Here is an 18,702-nt window from a genome sequence, read left to right on the forward strand (position 1 = left end):
ATTGAGCTGATGCCGAGATTCTAACGTAGCTCCCCATCTCTAAAGTTCGCAATTCTCGAACTTGTGGCGGGAGGTGTGTCTAAAAGTGTATGTCGGTGCTGGGCATCAATGAGAGAGACCTGTGCATTTTTCCAATTGGTGGTGAAAAAATATGAGTATGTTGCTGGAGATGTGGGCCGCCGTGCCACCAATGTACTTACGGGGGAGGGTAAACACCCATTATTCCGCAAATTTCTTTCCGCATACCATCACTCTGCATACTTTCATTATGAAAGTACAATGACTCCGCAATGCCATTATAACGCATGGCATTACATTTTATATGTTTTTACCACGCATACATTTACAACGAAATTCATTGTAAATGCATGAATGGTACAAGCATGTTTTTTAAAAATGTTTGGATAAGGCAAGTATGGGTATAGGGGTATATGTTTTGGGGTACTGAGGTATATGTTTTGGGGTGTTTGGGTATTTTAATGGCTCAGATATAGTTTTGGGTTATGGGGTACAGGGGTATTTTTAGGGTTCAGGGCTGGGTTTGGGTTTTGGGTATAGGGGTATTTTTAGGGTTCAGGGGTAGGTTTGGGTTTTGGGGTACAGGGGTATTTTAGGGGTTCAGGGCTAGGTTTGGGTTTTGGGGTACAGGGGTATTTTTAGGGTTCAGGGCTAGGTTTGGGTTTTGGGATACATGGGTATTTTAGGGTTCTGGGCTAGGTTTGGGTTTTGGGGTACAGGGGTATTTTTAGGGTTATGGGGTAGGTTTGGGTTTTGGGGTACAGGGGTATTTTAAGGGTTATGGGCTAGGTTTGGGTTTTGGGGTACAGGTGTATTTTAGGGTTCAGGGGTAGGTTTGGGCTTTGGGGTACAGGGGTATTTTTAGGGTTCAGGGGTATGTTTGGGTTTTGAGGTACAGGGGTATTTATAGGGTTCAGGGCTAGGTTTTGGTTTTGGGGTACAGGGGTATTTTTAGGGTTTAGGGATAGGTTTGGGTTTTGGGGTACAGGGTATATTTATAGGGTTAAGATGGGATAGTGTTTAAGGGTGTTGGGGTATTTTATAGAGTAAGGGTGGGTTATGCTTATGGGGTGCAGGGGTATTTAAAGTAGGGGTGGGTGGAATTGGCGCAAACTTGGTACAATAAATTCGCAATATTTCGTTCCGTCAGATTTCCAATTATTAAAACAGAAACCTCATTTATTCAAGGTAAAATAACAAGTATTTCTACATGCTAAAATGCATATAGTCATTTCACAAAAGTGAAATTAGCTTCCAGCAAGCAGTGAGAGAGGTGATGATTTTGAGATCAAGCCCCTGTAAACCATTATGGGACGAGATTAGCAGTGGGAAGTGAGTAGTATCCAAATAATTCTACAAAGAGCTGCAGTTCACATCGTTCTCCCCAGTTGTCCCCAAGAGGCAAATGCAATTTTTAAAATTCTAAAAGACCTCACTGCAAAAAAACCCACCATCACTGCCGTCACCTCTCCAGACTTATGTAATAACATGGCCAATTTCTTTACCAACAAAATAAAGAAAATTTACGAGACCTTCCCTTATTCCCCCCAGATTTCCGTTACTTTAGACCCCAGTAGGCCCTGTCTTTCCTACCTCCCCTCACTAGAACAAGAGAGTTTCCATAAAATCTGTAAAAAAATAAAATCTGGCTCCCCGGCTGACCCCCTAAAACCCGAGACCTTTTGTGCAGCCAATGAGCTTGTCACGGAACCGATACGGAACATCATTAACCTGTCTCTCTCTACGGCTAAAATTCCCTCTAAATGGAAGCAGGCATGGGTATCCCCCATCTTGAAAAAGCCCACCCTGGACCCCACCCTTCCTGAAAATTTTCGGCCCATCTCACTTCTCCCCTGGCCAGCTAAAATCATAGAGGCACACGTCAACACCACCCTCACCAACTTCCTCATAACCAATAACATTCTGGATGACTCCCAACACGGGTTTAGAGCTGGTCACAGCACCGAGACAGCCTTGCTTAGTGTTACAGAGGACCTCCGTACCATTCTTGACACCGGCGGAACGGCAGCACTGATCCTGTTGGATCTCAGTGCTGCCTTCGACACGGTGTCACACGAGGCCCTCTTGATGAGATTGGAGGAAGCTGGAATCACAGGTACGGCCCTGGGATGGTTTAAAGACTTTCTTGCCAACAGATCCTTCAAAGTCTCCACCCCCCCTTACATCTCTAAAGAGCACAACATTGGACAGGGGGTGCCTCAAGGGTCCTCAGTGAGCCCCACCCTGTTCAATGTTTACGTCCGACCTCTAGCAGAAGTGGTTAAACAGAGTGGTCTGACGTTAGTATCTTACGCAGACGATAGCCAGTTGGTGGTAGCTCTCAATGGTAACAACGGTCTGGAGGCTCATCACTTCAAGCAGACCCTTACTGACATCACCAACTGGATGACGGCCAATTTCCTCCAGCTCAATGCGGGGAAAACGGAGATACTGCTTTTGGGGAAAACCCCCGATCCTGGGGCGATAATTGGTGGCCTGATACTCTAGGCCAACCTCCTGAGCCCAAGGAATGTGTAAAAAACTTGGGAGTCTGGGTCGACTCAGCATTGAAATTCACTCACCACACCAAAAAAGTCGCAGCCACCTGCTTCGGCATCCTGCGCAATCTAAGACCTATTCTGAAGTTCTTCAACTGTCACACCCGCCAGGTAATTGTCCAAGCTACCATCCTCTCTAGGCTGGATTATGCCAGCTCCCTCCTACTGGGCGCTAACCTGGCGGAAACTACCAGACTTCAGAGAGTGCAGAATGCTGCCGCCAGAGCGTTAGTAGGTCTACCCCGCCACTCCTCAGTGGCTGGCACTCTGAAAAAACTACACTGGCTCCCGGTGGGAAAAAGGATTCAGTTTAAGGCACTTTGCCTTGCCTTCAAAATCCTTAAAACCGCCTCCCCCCCGATGTTGCGCCCCCTCCTGACGGAATATATTCCTGGGAGGTCACTTCGTTCAGAAGGACAACATCTGGTGGTCATTCCCCGTACCAATCTAGCCAGAATGGGCGGTCGATCCTTTAGCCTGCTCGCTGCCAAGCTCTGGAACAGCCTCCCGGAAACTATCCGTGGCATGCAGGACCTTCTGGCTTTCAGGAAAGCCATCAAAACCCACCTCTTTCAGTAACCGCACCTCTTCCCTTCTGGTGCTTTCTTCTTTTTCTGTCTTTAGCTCTGCTCGCAGCGCCGGGACGCCCCTTTGCTGGGGCAGCCGAGCGCTATACAAATCCCAATAACATTAACATTAACATTTAAAATATTATACATCAAGCTGCAGTTCGCCTCATGGTCCCTAGATGTCTCTGATGAGGCAAATGCAATAGCATTTAAAATATTACACATCAAGCTGCAGTTCACCTCATGTCCCTAGATGTCCCTGATGATGCAAATGCAATAGCATTTAAAATATTATATATCAAGCTGCAGTTCACCTCGCCGTACCTAGATGTCCCTGATGAGGCAAATGCAAAGCATTTAAAATATTATACATCAAGCTGCAGTTCATCTCGTCGTCCCAAGATGTCCCTTATGAGTAAAATTCAAAAACATTGAAACCCTTTCATGAATGCTAAAATTGATGCTAAGCCTATCCCATAATGCTTTGCAGGGCCTTTTAGTTGTATTTTTGCCAATAACTGTGCTTGGGGTGGTTCTAAGAGAATGGAACCTCCACTGAATTAATATTTAAAGGGAGCAGGAATGTATAGAACCTGGGAAGAAAAAACAACACTGGTGACGGAATGCCCCCAGCGATTGTCACGCCCCCAGCACACACCCACAGCACAATGCAGACACGCCCACAAGGGACTACTTTGCTTGCACGGTTCTTTTACATTTTAAATGTATATGGTGGGCGTCTGCATAGCCTATGTCCTTCTGGTGCAACTGCCCTTTCCAACGCTGTATTGGGTGTTGTGATTGGTGCTGTGGTTCCCGAGTTTACCTGGCCAAAAGGTGCAAGTTCTCTCTTTATAATAGTAGTATAGATAGGAAAACCAACCACTTAAAAAGCTTCAACAAAGAAAGAATTCAAGCCACCATTTATAAACATCTAAAGACAAACTTTGTAGGTATATTGTGAATAAATAAGGGGAGCGCAGAGACAAAGGAGGAAAAAAACAAGGGGAAAAAATACAAGGCAGCAATACAGAATAGACAAGACAACAATACAAAAAACGGCAGTCCCGGACTAACGAGGCAGAGGGGCCTCAAACCTGCGGCAGTGACAGGCAGTAGAGGCACACAGACACACTGGTGGAGCTGTGCGGTGTGGGGGGTGCGACCTGCCTGAAGACAGGGTCATGGGTCACTCCCTAGACTCAATGTCATTTCATACACAGACAATACTCAACTCATCCTCTCCCTCTCCAAGGACCCCCCACCAAAAACCAGCTTACACAGGTGCATGACAAGTGTCGCCAACTGGATCAGAAACAGCTACCTGAAGCTCAACACTGATAAAATGGAAGTACTGATCTTCAGCAACAACAACACTCTCTTGAATGCCTCCTGTTGGACCGCTGAACTAGGTACAGCACCCTCCCAAATGGACCAGGGCAAAAAAATCTGCATCATCCATGACAGCAAGCTTTCCATGAAGTCCTAGATCAACGCAGTCTCCTCTGCCTGCTTCCCCACTCTTGCATGCTATATAAGATCTTTAAATGGCTCTCCCTGAACACTAGATACACTGTGACGCAAGCCCTCATCATCAGAAAACTGCACTACTGCAAAGCTCTCTACTCAGCGTCACTGCACACCTCCCCCAGAGATTGCAGACCAATCAGAAAGCTGCAATCAAACCAGTCCTGTACCTCCCCCGACGGACCCCCATTTCCACTCACCCACAATGGGCGCTGACCTGAGGGGGGGGGCTGACCTCATGGGGGGTGCTGTGTTTAGCAATAATTTAAAAGCACCTGCTGCAGAGTTCCTTCTGTGACCATCTTTCAGGAAGCAATAAACAGTCAAGATAACTCTTTGAAATAGTGTTCCTGTTAGAGAGAGAGATTGGAGTTTTGTCTAGTGGCAGTTTTGACTCGCCGTGAAGTAATTCAGAGGGTTAATATGCCTGCTGCAAAGAACAGATCTGTATTCTATTCTATGTGGATAGCTAAGTGGATTAGTAAAGCCATTCTCTACCAGTGCTTTAAAACAAATACATTTATTGTGAAGGAGGAGCTATGGAGACATGAGGTGAACTTTTGCCAGCTGGTAGTGAAGGAATACGAAGAGGACGTCATGAGGAGGGATTCAAAAAAGATTGTTGCACCAGGAGCCACCAGTGCTAAAGCCAGATGGATGCACAATATTATTACTTTAAAAAAAAATTCGATGTGCTAAGGATCAACAAAGGGATTGTACATATGTAACGAGAAATAACTTTTTTTAGGGCTTGCCAGAAGTATAAAGGCTTAATTGTTTTTGTGCATGAAGGAATACCGTCCAGCACAAAATTAATCCTTAAAGGCAATTTCCTCTTTTTGTGCAAGCTGCAGAATGCAGCACGCATAGATAAAGGAACAAGGAGACTGTGAGAAGTGGGTCCGGCATATGCTGTCCACTACTTATAGTGGGCACCTTGCGCCAGTCCAAACAACTCCTTAGAGGTGATAGGTTCAAGACAACCTTATTTGAAAGCTATCCTAGTGGTAGCTATGGAGAGCAGCCTTCTGGCTAAGTCTTGAAGGAATGTAAAGCAGCTTGTTTTACCAATCTATAATCTCTTGAATGGCTAAATGAGGAGAAGCACACCAGGTATATCTATAAAATATATATATTTATTCTTAAACACACCCTACTAGTCTCTTTATGAGGCTAGAGGTCGAAGCACATATGTTACACTTATTATATCTCAGTAAATTACGCCAATATACGTTAGGCCCTTGGAGTGAACCAAACCATATATTAAGAAAGTGGTATAAGAACCACGACTTGACTAGACACAAGGCCTGTAGAATTGCTGGGACCACAAGGAACCATCCTAGCTAGTGACACAGGGGACCCACGAGGGACATGTGCAGTGTGAGAACGCAGCAGCAAATCGCCGTTAGCTTCTATGGGGAAAGTCGCGGTTGGAAATTTAAAGAATAAGGGGCCCGATTCACAGAATGAACTTAAGACTCAATCCTAAACTTACTATTATTTTGGTATTCACAGAATGCACTTACTACTTTTAGCATTCACAGAATGAACTTACTACTTTTGGTATTCACAGAAGTTAGGATTTTGTCTTAAGTTTGTCTTAAGACAAACTTAAGACAGACTTAAGATAGACTTAAGACAAAATCATAACTTCTGTGTATACCAAAAGTAGTAAGTTCATTCTGTGAATGCCAAAAGTAGTAAGTGCATTCTGTGAATACCAAAATAGTAGTGAGTTTAGGATTGAGTCTTAAGTTCATTCTGTGAATCGGGCCCAATGACACTTAGGAGAGGACTTTGAGCAAACCCCTTTAGACTTAAGGGGTTCTAGGGCCAACATCCATGGGAGCACCAGAGTACTCGATTTACCTCACCCAGGGCAGCCGGGTGCATGGGTGTCTTTTGGTGTTGGGAATCGTCGTTGATTTCGATGGCGATCTGCTGCAAAGTGCTGCTGCAGTCGAAGTTGAAAGTGTCCGGGGCGATCCAAGCCTGGATGGAAGATGAAAAGAACCTGAAAGCAGAGGGGACAGAGTCTGGGTCACTTGCCAGTGACCAGGGGCACGATAGACGAATGCCCACCGATGTTGGGTGTTTCCAGGTTGAAGAGGTGAGGCTTCACTCTGCAGCCATGAGAACCGGGAGGCGTCGACAACAACCAGAAGCTGGCTTCGAGCTGTCCCACAAAGGATGTCAAGTACTGCGGTGTCGGTTACAAATGGGGGTGGGGTCGCACACTACTCACACACCGGCGGTGTCACCCTTAAGGACTCTGGTCAATGTAGTAAAGTGTTCGCGATGCATCATCTTTCGATCTTCTGCTATCTTCACTGTCTTCGCCATCCCTGGACACGTGTTTTGGGGTATTACCCCTCATCAGCAGGGATAGGCCGTGTACTGGAGTTGCCAGTGGCTGCCAATATCTGCCAGGTATAATACCACTCAGGCGCGTAGGTGCGGGATCCCAGGCTCGTCAGCCCACTGCTCACGGGAGCTTTAAAGTTACAAATGGGGGTGGGGTCGCACACTACTCACACACCGGCGGTGTCGCCCCTAAGGACTCTGGTCAATGTAGTAAAGTGTTCGCGATGCATCATCTTTTGATCTTCTGCTATCTTCGCTGTCTTCGCCATCCCTGGACACGTGTTTCGGGGTATTACCCCTCATCAGCAGGGATAGGCCGTGTACTGGGGTTGCCGATGGCTGCCAATATCTGCCAGGTATAGTACCACTCAGACGCGTAGGTGCGGGATCCCAGGCTCGTCAGCCCACTGCTCACGGGAGCTTTAAAGTTACAAATGGAGGTGGGGTCGCACACTACTCACACAACAGCGGTGTCGCCCCTAAGGACTCTGGTCAATGTAGAAAAGTGTTCGCGATGCATCATCTTTCGATCTTCTGCTATCTTCGCTGTCTTCGCCATCCCTGGACACGTGTTTCGGGGTATTACCCCTCATCAGCAGGAATAGGCCGTGTACTGGGGTTGCCGATGGCTGCCAATATCTGCCAGGTATAGTACCACTCAGGCGCGTAGGTGCGGGATCCCAGGCTCGTCAGCCCACTGCTCACGGGAGCTTTAAAGTTACACATGGGGGTGGGGTCGCACACTACTCACACACCGGCGGTGTCGCCCCTAAGGACTCTGGTCAATGTAGTAAAGTGTTCACGATGCATCATCTTTTGATCTTCTGCTATCTTCGCTGTCTTCGCCATCCCTGGACACGTGTTTCGGGGTATTACCCCTCATCAGCAGGGATACGCCGTGTACTGGGGTTGCCGATGGCTGCCAATATCTGCCAGGTATAGTACCACTCAGGCGCGTAGGTGCGGGATCCCAGGCTCGTCAGCCCACTGCTCACGGGAGCTTTAAAGTTACAAATGGGGGTGGGGTTGCACACTACTCACACACCGGCGGTGTCGCCCCTAAGGACTCTGGTCAATGTAGTAAAGTGTTCGCGATGCATTATCTTTCGATCTTCTGCTATCTTCGCTGTCTTCGCCATCCCTGGACACGTGTTTCGGGGTATTAACCCTCATCAGCAGGGATAGGCCGTGTACTGGGGTTGCCGATGGCTGCCAATATCTGCCAGGTATAGTACCACTCAGGCGCGTAGTTGCGGGATCCCAGGCTCGTCAGCCCACTGCTCACGGGAGCTTTAAAGTTACAAATGGGGGTGGGGTCGCACACTACTCACACACCGGCGGTGTCGCCCCTAAGGACTCTGGTCAATGTAGTAAAGTGTTCGCGATGCATCATCTTTCGATCTTCTGCTATCTTCGCTGTCTTCGCCATCCCTGGACACGTGTTTCGGGGTATTACCCCTCATCAGCAGGGATAGGCCATGTACTGGGGTTGCCGATGGCTGCCAATATCTGCCAGGTATAGTACCACTCATGCGCATAGGTGCGGGATCCCAGGCTCGTCAGCCCTCTGCTCACGGGAGCTTTAAAGTTACAAATGGGAGTGGGGTCGCACACTACTGACACACCGGCGGTGTCACCCCTAAGGACTCTGGTCAATGTAGTAAAGTGTTCGCGATGCATCATCTTTCGATCTTCTGCTATCTTCGCTGTCTTCGCCATCCCTGGTCACGTGTATCGGGGTATTACCCCTCATCAGCAGGGATAGGCTGTGTACTGGGGTTGCCGATGGCAGCCAATATCTGCCAGGTATAGTACCACTCAGGCACGTAGGTGCGGGATCCCAGGCTCGTCAGCCCACTGCTCACGGGAACTTTAAAGTTACAAATGGGGGTGGGGTCGCACACTACTCACACACCGGCGGTGTCGCCCCTAAGGACTCTGGTCAATGTAGTAAAGTGTTCGCGATGCATCATCTTTCGATCTTCTGCTATCTTCGCTGTCTTCGCCATCCCTGGTCACGTGTTTCGGGGTATTACCCCTCATCAGCAGGGATAGGCTGTGTACTCGGGTTGCCGATGGCTGCCAATATCTGCCAGGTATAGTACCACTCAGGCGCGTAGGTGCGGGATCCCAGACTCGTCAGCCCACTGCTCACGGGAGCTTTAAAGTTACAAATGGGGGTGGGGTCGCAGCCTACTCACACACCGGCGGTGTCGCCCCTAAGGACTCTGGTCAATGTAGTAAAGTGTTCGCGATGCATCATCTTTCGATCTTCTGCTATCTTCGCTGTCTTCGCCATCCCTGGACACGTGTTTCGGGGTATTACCCCTCATCAGCAGGGATAGGCCGTGTACTGGGGTTGCCGATGGCTGCCAATATCTGCCAGGTATAGTACCACTCAGGCGCGTAGGTGCGGGATCCCAGGCTTGTCAGCCCACTGCTCACGGGAGCTTTAAAGTTACAAATGGGGGTGGGGTCGCACACTACTCACACACCGGCGGTGTCGCCCCTAAGGACTCTGGTCAATGTAGTAAAGTGTTCGCGTCGACAATAACCAGAAGCTGGCTTCGAGCTGTCCCACAAAGGATGTCAAGTACTGCGGTGTTGGTGCCCGGATTGGATACAACAAGCCTTGGCAACAGCTACCCACGCAGAAAGGGAAAAGTTGCTTCGGTGTGGACCAGACAGGTCCAGGGGACTCCCCAATCGATGGAGAGTCAGGGCACATCTGGAGCTACCAGGGAAACCAAAGTAAAATCAGAGTTGCCTTCTCAGGGACAGACCAGTTAATTGATCCAGGGATCAAGAAGATACCTCGAGCGAGAACACAAAGTCCCGGCTCACGGAACACTCCTGGAGTGTAGGCCAGCAATCTTCAGGGGAAAAGGTGCTCAGGGTCTGGGCTACAAGTAACCCAATGCACAGCCTCAAGGAACGTCGAGAAGCTGATGCACTTGCAAATGTGCACGCTGTCCAGGCGTTCCGGTTCCACGGTACCCACGAGGGCTATGGATCTCTACTTTGCTGGAGACTCGGTCCGACCTCCGGGAAGTCTGGAAACCCACCTCCTGTGTTGTAAATACTTCAGAGTCCGATTGGAGATGAAAAACCGGGCAGATGCATTTTTGGTGCCTGCCAAGCAGGGAAGTAACTCCTTTACTCCAAGGGAGATTCTTTAGTCATCCAGTCGTGTAGATCGCTGAAGTCCTGGGATTTCTGTAGCAGAGTTTCATCCAGGTGTAATCTAAAGTCCGGAAGTCAGGGGTTCCTTTCTAAAGCCCAAGGAAGGGGTTGGACATACTCTGGTGGACCCACCTATGGGAGGGTTTGGAAAGAGGGGTGGCTACACCCATTTCCTTTGTCCAGTTTTGCGCCAGAGCAGGGACTAGTAGCCCCTGCAACTGGTTTCAACTGGGCTATGCACAGGGACACCAAATGTGTCCCCAGTGCAGACTTCAAAGCCCTCTTGGAGTTCTCCCACTCAGCCTCAATACACTAAAGCCTGTCTGGGAGGTGGTTACACCTCCCTCTGACAGCAAACCTATTGTCCAGGCCCCCCCTGCAGGAGTTTCATCCAGCAGCAGGAGGCCGCACTCGTGTCTGTGGCTTCAGCATCCCTTTTGTGATGCCAGGGCTCTTTTAAACCGATGCCGGGTATACCGGTGTGTACATGTCTCTCCCTCTAGAAGGGTGGAATCATAACCCAGCTGCCAGGATTGGCAGGGGGTATGTCTCCAAAGTGTTTGAAACCAAACACAACATGTTTCCTTGCAGCCATTCCAAAGTTAGCATTTACAGCGAGGTTATAATACACTTAAGAGTATATGGCCTGGCTGCATCACAGAACAGCCCCAGAGAATAGATTCCGAAGGCTGCAGAGGGGTTCTGCTCATGCATGGGCAACCTCTCACACAAAACCCAGCACCCTGCGTTCAGGATTGATAAGAAATGCCATATGGGTGACTGCTAGGTTTACATGTGTAGTGATTTAAGGTAGATATAGATAACCTATATCTAAGTAAGGGGTGCATGCACCACCTTACCCAGGCTGCAGTAGCAGTCCTGTGGTGTCATTTTGGAAGGCTTCCCAGGGGTGGCATAATACATGCTGCAGCCCATGGTAGACCTCTGGGGTACCTATGCCCTTGGTACCTAAGTTGACATTTACTAGGCGCTCTGATGGGAACCCCAATAACCAAACTGGAGTGTACCTAGAGTACAGGAAATAAATTTAGAGTGGAAGCAGCTCGGCTGGGGTTATGGATAGCAGGGCCCATCAGCAAAATGTGGGGGTACCATAAGAAGCAGATCCTACTCTCCTACAGAGACATACGGTTATTTCTCCCAGTTACCTCTGGTTCAGGGAGGAGCAGCATTTTGATGCATTCTCAGGTTTGCAAGTCTTTGTAAATGTGGGATGCGCTGAATCCATGGGTGGATGCACTGGAACGCCCATGCACCACACATGGAACGCCTACATAATGCAAAGTAACGCAAGACAGGGGTATGTGCTGCCTTGCATTACTTTTTAGGAAAAATCCCATGCAAAGCCACGCAACTCAGATTTGCAAGGTGATGTAATTCAGAAATAACATTTTGCATGGTGGCTGTGAATAAAAGTGGCACATCCACGGGGCACAGTGTCAGTAAATGTGCCCATAGATCCTTTTTTACTCTTCTACTTCTTCCCCCTCCAAAATAGGAGGGTGCGCCATTAAAGCTATAGCTGCTGATTTTGAGACTAGTAAACCAGGTTCGAGTGTCGGTGTCAGCTAAACCTTCTGGGGCCTATTCACTGAACTAACTTAAGACAAAATCCTAAACGTACTACTTTTGGTATTCACAGAAGTTAGGATTTTGTCTTAAGTTTGTCTTAAGACAGACAAGACAGACTTAAAACAGACTTAAGTTAGGATGTTGTCTTAAGTCTGTATTAAGTCTGTCTTAAGACAAACTTAAGACAAAATCCTAACTTCTGTGAATAACAAAAGTAGTAAGTTTAGGATTTTGCCTTAAGTTAGTTCTGTGAATCGGGCCCTCTGTGATTCTGGGCAAATCACTTGAGGGGCAAATTTACTAAGATTTTTCATTGGGGTTTCGATACTTTAATGGTGCAGCCTGACGCAAAATCTTTTTTACCAATTACTATGCCACACAAAGCCTCTTTGTGTGGCTTTGCGTGGTTTAGTAAATACAAAGTAGCACAAGGCAGGTTATTGCGTTACTTCGCATCTGAGAGGTGTTCCATGAGTGGAGCACGGGTGCTCTCATGCAGTCACCCATTGATTTTGATACATTTCCTGATTTACTAAGGGGAGTAAACCTGGTATGAGCCAAAAAGCTACATGTAATGAGGAGAAATATCTTTATTTCTTCTTTGTATTTCCTCTTTCAATGTATGCTACATTATGCAGCACAAATAGAAAGATGAAACTGCTTCTAAGGATTGTTTTTGTGCAGGAAGGTATCTCTTCTTGCACAAAAACATCCTGCCAATAACACAGACACCCTGGCACTACAGTGCCAGGATGCTTGCTGCCCTGTGTTGCGTGAAATGCACCCCCTACCTAAAAAAACTAAAATTAGTATGACAGTGTGTTAGACGGGGACCCGGAGGGTCGGCCGAGTACAGGGGGAGAGGCCTCTGGTGAGGGCCGTCTCCGGCGATCGTACAGACAAGTAACTTCCCCCCCACAGATGGACACCACACAAGGATGAGGTTAACACACTTTATATAAGGTTCTTGAGGCGAGGTGGTAAACGATACAGTGCGGTCAGGACACGAGGATCCTCTCAATTCTAGTCTCTGTAGGGGAAAGGGTAGCGGGACAGTCTTAGTACCGGTCCGGTACAGGTGCGGCAAGGGGGAAGCTCACAATCCTCGAGCTTAGGGGTTTGTAAGGATGGGCCGCGGCAGCGCCAGCAAGGTAGGGTGACGGTACTCAGCAAGGAGGGCCGCGGCAGCGCCAGCAGGCCAAGGCGTCGGTTCAAAAGGACGGGCCGCGGCAGCGCCAGCAGGCCAAGGCGATGGTTCACAGGGAGGGGCCGCGGCAGCGCCAGCAGGCCAAGTCGATGGTTCACGTTGCAGAGGGCTGCGGCAGCGCCAGCAGGCCAAGGCGATGGTTCACAAGGAGGGGCTGCGGCAGAGGCAGCAGGCCAAGACGATGGTTTCACGTTGAAGAGGGCCGCGGCAGCGCCAGCAGGCTTCGGAGATGGTTCACAAGGAAGGGCTGTGGCAGCGCCAGCAGTCCGTCAAGGATGAGTTCGTCTCGGTGTCTCTCGACTCCAGGATACAACTGCCTTCCTGCTCTGGAGCTGCCCCAGTTATAGGTCTGGTCTCCTTTGATGTCCGGACCCTCGCGCTTGGAGGTCGGGAGGTCCGGGATGAGGGAGTCCAGACACCCAGCAGGGGGGTGGAGCCAGCGCCCGGGGAGGCCGGGGGTGATCGACACCTGGTGGAGGAGAGCCGTTGACACTCCTTCTCCCATTGACCTGCCAAGTGGTCTCTTCACCTCCTGGGTGGTGCCTCGATGTCGGGGCCTGGCCAGGCCCAGGGTTGGGGTCGAGCCGAGGCCACGCGGCCTCATGGTGTAGTGTCCAAAGATGGCGGCTGGGCTGGGGCAATGGTGCTGACGGGGGCCTGGGCCAGCCGATACTGGAGTGTTCGGGAGCTGGAGTCCCGTTGGGGACGAGTTGTGGGTTGCCTCGGTGGGTTGCCGGGATGGTTCTTGCTGGGGATACAGGGAGAGCCGGGGTCCGGGCCCCGTCATGCGGGGAGGGAGCGGGCCTTCCACAAGGCCTGTCCAACATGCATACCCCCCAGCTGAAGGCAGGGAGAGTCACCCATCCTCTTGGGTACTCTCCTCGCCGAGGCGGAAGAAGCGTGACAGGCCGTCTGCGTTGGCGTAAGGCAGATGGCCCCGTTCGAGGCTCATCCTGCCGTGCTGGTCTATTGTCTCAGTTGTGCATTCATTAGGCACACCTCCTTTGATCCTTGCAATCGTGTTTCCGATAGCACCTCCTTACACTCTTTTTCAATCTGTTCGCTATCCTCGTCTTCCTCTGCACCTGTTTCTGACTCTTCCTTGATTCGTTTATTGCCGGAATGGAATGTACTAATGGTGGGAAGACGTACTTTTACAGTTGGGAACTGGCGACGCTACTGTAATTATGTTCCGGGACCTTGAATACATGAAAGCGACCCCCTATGAAATTTACTGTGTGAACCTGGTTGTAACCTTTTGTTCATCATGTTGTCCTATGACGTTTTTACTGTATAAAAGGAGCGATCCACAGATACAATTTGAAGCAGTCTCCCAGAATATACATGCTATGTACTTGTAAATAAACCTCGAATCTTTGACGCCGAAGGAAGTGTCCCGTGTCTCTGTTATTCGTACGCCGTAACAGGTAACCCACGAAGGTTTCAGGTGTTGTCCCTGGCACCGCTGGGTCTAGAATAACCCAGTCCTTCAGTTGGCGCCCACGTGGGGCTGCATCAGCGGTACCGGTCCAAAGCCCGACGATCGTGAGGAACTTCGTGTGAAATCTCCGAGGGAAGGTGCACCCCGCTTCATCGATCTTGTTGTCGAAACAAGTGGCCCGACGACTTTCCAGCGAAGATTCCCGCCTCCTGACGGCTGCGACGGACTGCTGCCCTGACTGTAGACCTGTTTTGGCGCCTGGCGTAGACCTTTGTACAGCGAGAGGATAGACGGGCCTTCCTGGTGACGCCATTGATCTTTGAGTTAAGTATTTGTGGGTCGCTCCCCAGAATCCTTAGTTGTTGTGGGTGCTTAGTTGTTGCATGGTTCCATTGCATTTGTGGTCCTTTGTATTCTGTTTTTAGTTGTACTATTTGACGTCTGCAGTCGCCAAAAACCGAGGGTTTTTGCTCTTTTCGCTGGGATATAGTGTAATCCTGTAACCCTTGACGTTTGTGAAACTCGGATAGTGTGCATGATGCCTGGCCGTAGTACTTTGTTTAGTTGCTTTAAAGGTTGTGGTACGGATTCCCGGCTGGAGGACTCGTGTCCGATACCTCCGGTTGGAACTCCAACTTATGAGTTATACAGTCGACACGGGTTGGGTCCAATCACGTTCAATGAGTGTTGGGTTCGTTACACCAAAAAGGACGGTGTCCTTAGTTGGCCACCTCATGGTAGTTTTGAGGCCCCGATTTTAGATAATCTTGAAGGTAAATTGTTTCAAAGAAAAGCAAGGCCGGCCATGTTTGTTTCCTTTCGGTTGTGGCGTAAAGAAGCCAAGCAGAGAGAAATCAAACAGATTAAACGTAATAAGAGAGAAGGGATTGTTACAACGGTAAGAAACGCAGAGCAGTTTCAGCGAGATAAGGAGGAAAAGGAAAAGGACGTTTTTGATAGATTGCAGCGCATGTCAGTGGATAAGTGTTATCCCGCTTTACCGACAGGTACGGATAAGAAGGAGGAAGTAGTAGAGGACCCCTTGTTGTCTTATCTTTTGAAATCACCACCTCCGTATGCACAGGGTACCGCAGTTCCTGTGGTTCCTCCTGCTCCCGTTCCTCAACCTGTTCCCGTTCCTCAACCTGTTCCTGCTCCCTTACCTGCTCCTGTCCCTACTGCTCCCCCGCTTGTACTTCCTCATACTCCTGCTCCCGCTGTTTCTACAGTTCTGGTTACTCCTGCTGTCCCTTCCGTTCCTGACGCTTCTCTTGTTACCCCGTTGTCTTATTCCTCTACCCCATCTGCTCGACGTCGTACCCCTTCTGTTGCTGCTAACTTCTTTACTTCTCTTGGACCGATTCTTGAGTCCGCTGGTTCTGATGCTCCCCAAAGACGGAGTCAGCTTCCTGGTAGTAGGGAACGTGACTCGCTATATCATATGGCGATGGGTTGGATTAGATACCCCCTTAGGAATCCTCCGCGTGTGGTGCTTGATACGTTTTCTCAATTCAACGAACCGACACAGAGGTTCGTGTTTGAGGAAATGTGCAAACTTTTACGTGATCAAATATCAGCCGATGCGACTGATGATGTATTGGCTGCTCTAACTAAACTTCAGCTTCAGTTTGCGAGCGGAATAATGGTGGGTAGCAATGTTCAACGTGCTGTCGAGCAGTTGCTATCTTTCTGTCCTTCCATGATGCCTCGGGCATTGTTTTTAGAAGACATTGAGGAACCGCTAGCAGCGCCTGGTTAGTATCCCATGTGTGAAGTTCCACCAGTGTGGATGCCAGGTAACCCTGGTGGTAATCCTGTGGTTTTGCCACATTTCCAGAGAGTGTGGATACAACTTCCGTGGAAACAGTCAGAAGTTTTGCAGGTTAAGCAGACTTTGCCCGATCCTCGCAAAAAACCTGCAGGGTACTATAAAGAATTGTCGCAGCTAGTGGATGCTACGATAATGAATCTTGCCGACATCGATATGCTGTTCGGCAATGTCGTACCGCAACCGGTATGGGCAAAGATTCGTCAGCAAGACCATGCAGCAGTATTAGGTGGTGACTGGGCTGCACTTAGAGCTGCAGATGACTTACAAGTCGGTGGGGCTAAGCCCGATCATCTCATTTCCGATCTTCCTCAGAGAATAATTACTCTTATGAAAACGCTTATGCCAGCTATGAAGGTGAATTGGGACACATTGTCTGCCTGTAAGCAAAAGAAGGACGAAAGTGTCTCCGATTTCTTTACGAGATTTGAGGAGGCATTTATCGATCACAGTGGTCAGGATATGGGCACTGAGGGAGGTCAGAGATTGTTTGTGGACAAATTTGTGTCGAACTTGTTGCCGGACTTAAGCAACAAGTTAAGGAATTCAGAGAGTGCGTGGGCTGTTTCCACTTCTGCTCAGATATTGGCTACGGCCCAATATTATGAGAATAGAGAGAAAGAGGAAAATGATCGTGCTGACAAAAAGACAAAAGAGCTCAAAACGAAGGTGTTGTTGCAACAAGCGTATCCTCCACGTTCGAATCAGAATGAGTCGCAACAGCGGAATTGATCGCAGTCTCAGTCGAATAGGTCGCAATCACGAAATGACTCCTCTTCGCAGAGATCTACGTTGGGGTACAATCAGTGTGCCTATTGTAGGGAGGAGGGTCATTTGAAATTCGATTGTCCAGTTTTGCGTGATCGAAATAGTGGTAGTTCATCTAGAGGAGGCCGTAGTGGTCCTCAACAGGCTTCACGTGGTAGAGGTCGCGGTGTTCAAAATGATCATTCTAATAATTCTTCTGATTCTAATAATTGTTTTGATCAGCGTGGATCGTCGCAAGGCAGATCCGCACAGTACAATGTGGACGATTATTACGTCGATCAGGGCACTGACGACAGTAATTACTAGGACAGCCATAGACAAGGAGAGGGAGTAGTATCAGTTCCGGTTGATCAGAGAGGGCCTTACGTCGCAGTTGCCACCTCGGGCGTAGTTGAGCCTTTTCTGTTGGACACTGGTGCAGCGAAAAGTTCCATCATGCATTCGAAACTCCCTGGCGCACCTTTGTCTGGCTTAACAAATGTTTCCGTTGGATTCTCCGGCGCCCCTGTTAGCAATCCGGTTTCTCGTCCTTTGCCCCTTACAATTGGGCCGCGTGAGCTGGAAGCTCCTTTGATTTTGACTACTGGTTGTGGTGAAAATCTTTTGGGCTTGGATTTGCTGAAACGACTATATGCGACTTTGTATTGTTCTCCTGCGGGAGTGAAGCTTACTTTGGGTGAGAGAGTCATCTCTCCTATGTACTTGTCTCTCGATAAGCTTCCACCGGAATTGAGTTCTCTTCCTGCATCTTTGTGGGCAACGGGTCCAAATGATGTGAGCCTGCTTGACATTCCCTCTTATGTTGTCCAACTCAAATCGAATGTGCGATTACCACGTATTCCCCAGTATCGTATCTCCCTTGATGGTGAGCGAGCGCTGTTAGCAATTATCTACGACTTGATTGAGAAAGATGTTATCGAGGAGACTCGGGGAAACGTGTGTAATAGCCCTGTGCTGCCCATTCTGAAACGCACTGATCCATCTAAGCCTCCTGTTTATCGTTTTGTTATCGATTTACGGGAGGTGAATACAATTGTGATTCCTCAGTTCCCTGTGGTGCCTGACATCACGGCTCTACTGACTCTGATTCCAGCATCTGCGTCCTGGTTCTCAGTGATTGTTCTGAAGAATGCTTTCTTTAGCATTCCAATTGCTGAGGAGAGTAGGGACCTTTTCGGTTTCTCTCTCGGTGGCCGCAGCTTTAGGTTCAAACGCGCTCCTCAGGGCTACTGTGAGAGTCCATCGATATACAGTCAAGCCTTGAAGAGCCAACTTGACGCGTTTGTGTTGCCGGCTGGTGCGGCCTTGATCCAATATGTCGACGACTTATTGGTGGCTGCGGACACCCAGGACATTTGCAAAATTGCTACGGTGTCGTTGTTGCAGCATCTCTGTGACTTACATCACAAGGTGTCACCTTCTAAACTGCAATATTGTTGCCAAGAAGTAACCTATCTAGGTCACTTATTGTCAAAGGAGGGAAGAAGGTTGACCCCAGAGAGAATTGCAGCGATCGCTCGAATGACTGTGCCAACAACCCAGAGAGATGTGCGTGCCTTTTTAGGTATCACGTCATACTGCAGGCAATGGGTTCCAAATTTTTCATTGCTAGCAAAACCATTGGTAGCCCTCACGTGCAAGGATGT

This window comes from Lissotriton vulgaris, unplaced genomic scaffold (assembly GCF_964263255.1).
Source record: "Lissotriton vulgaris unplaced genomic scaffold, aLisVul1.2 SCAFFOLD_602, whole genome shotgun sequence".
NCBI lineage: Eukaryota > Metazoa > Chordata > Amphibia > Caudata > Salamandridae > Lissotriton > Lissotriton vulgaris.